This window comes from Sinocyclocheilus anshuiensis, unplaced genomic scaffold (assembly GCF_001515605.1).
Source record: "Sinocyclocheilus anshuiensis isolate Anshui unplaced genomic scaffold, SAMN03320099.WGS_v1.1 scaffold983, whole genome shotgun sequence".
NCBI lineage: Eukaryota > Metazoa > Chordata > Actinopteri > Cypriniformes > Cyprinidae > Sinocyclocheilus > Sinocyclocheilus anshuiensis.
In genome coordinates this window covers 1,158,661-1,164,614 of record NW_015546086.1, presented here as the reverse complement: position 1 = coordinate 1,164,614, position 5,954 = coordinate 1,158,661, and the positions used below count along the sequence as shown (strand labels likewise).

Sequence of the window (5,954 nt, the reverse complement as noted above, 5' to 3'; positions counted from 1 at the left end):
ACGTGTGAATTTTACATGTAGCATCCAGAAACACTTTCCATTCTACAGGTTGTTAACACAGTGCCTTTATGTACATGAAGAAAGTTCTAGATAGCCCTAAATTATTTTAATAAGAGTTGCGTATTTTGTTTTATTTTGATAAACATGACATACGTAATATAACATTAAGATTGCGTAAAAAGAGCTTTTACTGTTATAAAAACAATAATTTGTGAGGATTTGTGGAATTGAAGGTCTTATCCAGCTTTTCTGTGAATGTGCGAGACTTCAGGTTAATTCGCCGCTGTAGGGGAATAAAGAGAATAACAAAGTGCAGTCAACGGTAAAACTGTTTGCACTACAAACTAGTGTGTTCATAATTAATCTAATACATTAAAATAATATGGTAAGACACACCAGCTTGTAATATCAAGCAGCAAAACAAGCTGTTCTGTACAGCTAAAAACAGCTGGAAGCGAATGACAACGGAAGCCAGACCCATTAAATTTACAAATGGCCTCACCCGCTCTTACGGGAAAAATAAGGTGGATAAAATAAAGTCAAAACCCATGTCATGTGCCTAATGTTTCATATTTAAGAATAGTAGGGATGGATTTCGTGGGAAACTGCCTAGGCCTACGTAATTCGCAAATACGTAAATCTGTAAACAAAAAAAGCTAACTCGCATGTATTGGAGTGTGTAATAATTATCGGAGGAGGTTATTGAAAGTATAGAGAATAGATTGGTAAGGTTTGAGGAGATCTGCGAGCACATAAACGGGATGCACAAGTGTATAAATCTTCATTTAATGACCTCTAAACTTTTCTTATGCCAGTTTGAAAATGTTTTACCACTAGAGGACAAACAGTTACATAGTGATGCTGTGGAGTAGCTCTAAAAATCTTTATCTAATTTTTAACTAATAATAAACTACTCAATCTACTGTTTTCCACCTGTTAACGAGTCTATAATATATGTGAGTAAATTGAGTTTTACATTTCATTCATAAATAGAAATACATCAAATACATTCAGTTGAACAATAGTGTCACAGTGTGTTCAAAGAAAACATGGTTGTGTTAAAGCAGACTTGTTTGTCTAAATTGTTGTAACTTATTGTTTTTAATAAATTTCGTAACAGTTTATGTAGAAACTGACAGTAATATACACTGTAAAAAACTGTTGTTTCAACTGAAAATATATATGTTTATGCTCCCTTAAAATTATAAGTTTAGTCAAGTTGTCACTTAGTACAATTTAACATTTCAAGTTGAATAAATAGTGTAAAGGTTCACATACTTTTTTCCTGAAACTGTATATAGCATATACCGTTTCCAGAGGACAATAGGCTACTCTTAACAATAAATAAAGTAGTATTTATATTTTTCATTGGATGTAAAATGTAGCACTATACTGAAGGTTTAGAAACACAAAAATAAATGGTATAAAATGTTGTTAGCTTATTGTCAGTCAACATCACTACCTAAAATATAAAAGGCTACATATTAATACAAATTATTCTAGGAATCTAGATAAAACAGTAATAAAACAAGCAGCCTAGAAGCTGATTCTAAAATCACTTTGTCAGGATTTTTCTGGGTGGTCTGGCAACTGTGGATATAACTGATATTCCTGATAAAGAGGTGGAGCTGATGGGTCAGACTGATGTGAAACTGAAGGACCAAATTGACCAGGAGGTCCAGTGTAACTAGGAGAAGTGAACTGACCCGGAGGTCCAGGATAACCAGGAGCAGGAAACTGACTCAGAGAAGGTCCATAGTAGCCAGGGGCACCAAACTGACCAGGTGGACCAACTACATTATGTGGTGGGGCTAGTGGAGCCATAGGAGGTGGGTTGGGGTACATATTGCTTTCTGGTGGTTGATTCCAGATTCCAAAGTCACTGTTAGTAGCACCAGACACAGTCTGAGCAGGAAGAATCACAACTGGGAACTTGATTTCCGGATCTGAGGCATATGGCACATCCAGGTAGACCTAGACAGAAAACATAGATATTGAAAAACAAATGATTCAATAAGGAATGGGTAATGACAACAGAAAGAAACCCATCTCAGATAAGCGATCAGCATATCATTTGATTTAAAATAGTTAACATGGAGATCCAACTTGATATGCCATTCTGAATATGAATAGATATGCCATTGTGTCTTTGCTTTAAATGCTAAAACTCACCCTGAGTCTGTACTCAACCTTGAGGACCCTACAGTTTAGGATAGAGATGGTAAGGCTGGGAGGAATGGACAGCACTTTGGTAACAGTTTTCTTTGAGTTCGGCTCAATGGGTTCCCCTTCCTCTTTAAGCAGGTCATGTGTGTGAAGTTTTCTCTTGCCTTTTGCAAAAAAACTGTATTTTTCATACAGGCAGTATTTTGGCTTGATTGCACGGGAAGAATTGTTCTGAACTTCAGCCAAAATTTTCAAGCCCTCTCCTGTAGCGCAACACAACAAGACAGTTCAATTATAATTACTGGGTAAAATATCATTAGAAACTATGACTCTGTATGCCTTTTGACAAAATAGACCTCTTAATTCAGAATGCATGTTAAATAGGAGATAAAAAAATACACAACTGAAAATAAAATAAAAAAATGTACAGTACAGATAACATTGATTGTATATTGTACAAACTCTGTAAATTATTCGTTTTCCCAGAAGAAGAAGAAAAACAAGTAGAACCAGTTCTACAAGTGGTGTGTGGGTTTAAACGGGGGAGAGAACTTATGGTTTCAAGTTTATGTTTCAAGCCTGAAATGTGTAACTTCTTTGTCAGTTATTACAACAGCTGAAAACACAATCTAAAAAGACCTTGTTCCTCATCTTAATCTACTTGCTTACAAGAGTGCTCACAGACCGTAAACATGAAACTCAAGCATGGAAAAGTCCATCTACCGGTGTTCACCTACTCCACAAAGATATTTACAATTTTACATATATTTAATCTTGTTACAGATATACAGAAATGGTTTGAATAAGGCTTTCCTTGAAATGGTTGTTTACAATCATCAAACTAGAGTTTATTGACAATGTGAGAAAAGACAGCTGAGATGTTATAAGAAATATAACATTACCAAGGTGGTATCCCATTTTCTCAGTGTTTATGTTCATGGAGACACTCCCAGGGTTGAAGAGTTTCATTTGTTTATCTTTGGTTCCATACTGAGGTGCCTAAACAAGGCAAAACATAAAATACAGAGGTGAGAGAACCTCAAAATATATAGATCGGCTATGTATGGTAAAGCCATGCATGGGATTTTAGATGTAATCTCACCATTAGTTCAGGATTGGACTCATCTGGTCTGGGGACATAGTGAAACTCTGCTTTGTCTTTGCTAGAAACACGCATTGACCTGGATAGTTTTGTCTCCAACGTGTAGACAACTTTTCCAACTGAACATTTGAAGGTTGGTGGGAAGTGCCTATAGGGAAAAGAAATGCCTTATGTAAACCTGTACAGCAGGAATAAGTCACATTAAAAGGTTGAAAAATATAAATATTGGTAAAGTAGTTTGGCATGAAGTTCCATTTTATTAACTATATTTTAATATTTTAGAAAAAAATATAATATACATTAAATATATTTATATTAAATATATGCAGTCAAAGCATTTTGTTTTAATTTATTAATAATCAAAGTCAGTGTGGCATAATCAACATGCAAATGGAAGAAAAATCCTTGAAATTAAACCTTTTTAATAACGAAGTTGTGTTCATTTGCATGCATTCAAGACACAAAGTAGCCTTTTGGCATGTTTGTTTTAGTTTGAATGGTATACATTTTTTTAATTATGAAAACAACATGAATACAAAGATTATATATTTTTAAAAAAAAGGTACATTTAAAACATTGTTCTTATAATTATTTTCCCCGTAACTTACTGTTGAGGCAACTGAAAGGTGAATGGGTAAACATGACGCTCGGTTGCCACAACAGAAGAATCTATGAAAATTCAAAAATCAAATCAAAGATCAGAATATTTTAAGTTTAATTCTCAAAGCTCTTTTTGTAATATTCATCTAAGTCGCGAACAGACTTACACGGCTGTCCTGATGGATCTTTCAGCATTTCATTTCCTACAAGATCAAGTTACAAAACAAAATAAAACTGGTTAAATCGACCTGGTTTCTTCAAACTGTAAAACAAAACCTACAGCTGTAGTTCCTCTTACCATTATTTTTGTCCTCCCGAACAAAAAATCTCTCAACGGAATAATACTTCTCCTTGTCAGAGTAAACAACAGTTTTTTCCGTAATGCTCGCTCCAGCACACCTCTGCTTTCCCTTTGATCTTCACACTCAACGACTGCATTTGTGTGTTATTCGCTACATCCAGAATGACTTGTCCCGATATAAAATCCCCGCTGGTGAAGGTATTGCTCTGATTGATAGGATTGTAAGTAACAGAAATGTTTTTCACAGTGAGGGACATTGTCTCTTGGTGGCAATATCTGCTTCTGACGTCTGAACTGAATGAAATATCACTTTTTACTCAGGCACGTGACTGCAGAAACAATCAAGGAAGTATATGGGCTCCCAGCTGTGGGTGGGACGTGCTGTGGTTTGAAGCTATTTTTAGGCGTTGTTTACACTCTAAAAAATCCTGGGTTTGGGTAGTGTTACTCAGATCCTGGGTCAGAGAGACGTAACCCAGCGGTTGAGTTATTTATCGCGGTGTTTGAGTCTACACTACAGTCATGGCCAAAAGATTTGTCAGTGACATAAATGTTGTGTTTTGCAAAGTTTGCTGCTTGGTGTTCATTCACATTGTTTCTAGATTATTGTGAGTGCTCAGATGCATTTTAAATAATTACTAAAAGCTTCATTGGTCAAAAAATGAACTTTTCACAAAAAACCAAAAGAGCGTTTGGCTGCATGCAGAAAAAAATAATCCTACATTGAAAAAACTTGTTGATATCACTTTCGAGTCCATGAGTTCGCCTACCAATGGTATGAGAGGAGCACAGCTTTCACTCTCAACCAAACTAACATTACTAGCCAATCAGAATTTTTTGCTCTTAACCACGAGACGCGCATAATAGTATCCGACTGCAGAGTCGCAGCTCTGATGAATGGAGAAGCGCGACACGTTGAAAAAGCAGCGAGGCGCAATGTTCAAAGATGTCCATCTAGCGCATATTTACATAGAAAAACTAATTAAAAAAGCAGCGGAGCCTTGTAAACAGCTCAGAGTAATCATGTCATCTACATAAAAACGATATGATTGCCAGAACAAATTTACCGGGATTTTGGTCATGTTCACACATGATCTCTTAATGGTAATTTACCAGTAAAGACTGTATGTGTGAAAGGGGCTAAACTCTTCCTTTGCATATGCTGTGAATTTGAATTGTTCATTTGGGAAAATGTCATTTTCTCAATAGATTTGTAACGTAAATCATTTATAAACCTTTGCCTAAACAGGAGAATACTTGATATTTCTAAATATGCCATTTATTGTACATCGCGATTTCAAAAAATACAAGTTTCTGAGTTTGCATGTGGCCAAATATTAATTTAAACATCGTTTAATCACGCTGTAAGTGAAACGTCTCCAGGCCGTTGGCGCCCTCTTGCAGGTATTTGTTATAATACATAACGTATACTTAAGTTGGTTATGTTCATTATGTAGAGGCATATTACATTATGTGTTTTAACAGTGTAATTGTTCAATAAAACCATGTAATTACTTGGTTTTGATACTTTATTTGAGCCAATTATTATTGCCTCGTCGTTAGTTTATATATAAATAGCCATACTATAGCCTGGTTTTCACTTAGGTCTATTTGTTACTAAAAAATATCAGATTACTCAATTGTCAAAATAATCAGTAGATTACTTGATTACCAAAATAATCATTAGTTACAGCCCTAGATTAGTTAAAAATATTTCAAAATACAACTGCATTGTTTTACTTTTTGTAATTAAAAGACAAATATTTTGTCATTGAAAATTTCTTA

At 35.0% G+C, this 5,954-nt stretch overlaps 1 pseudogene; it reads right to left on the bottom strand.

The window, feature by feature from the left end:
• Positions 1 to 1,169: 1,169 nt before the first annotated feature.
• LOC107700063 (arrestin domain-containing protein 3-like) lies at positions 1,170 to 4,520 on the bottom strand (annotated as a pseudogene).
• Positions 4,521 to 5,954: the final 1,434 nt, after the last annotated feature.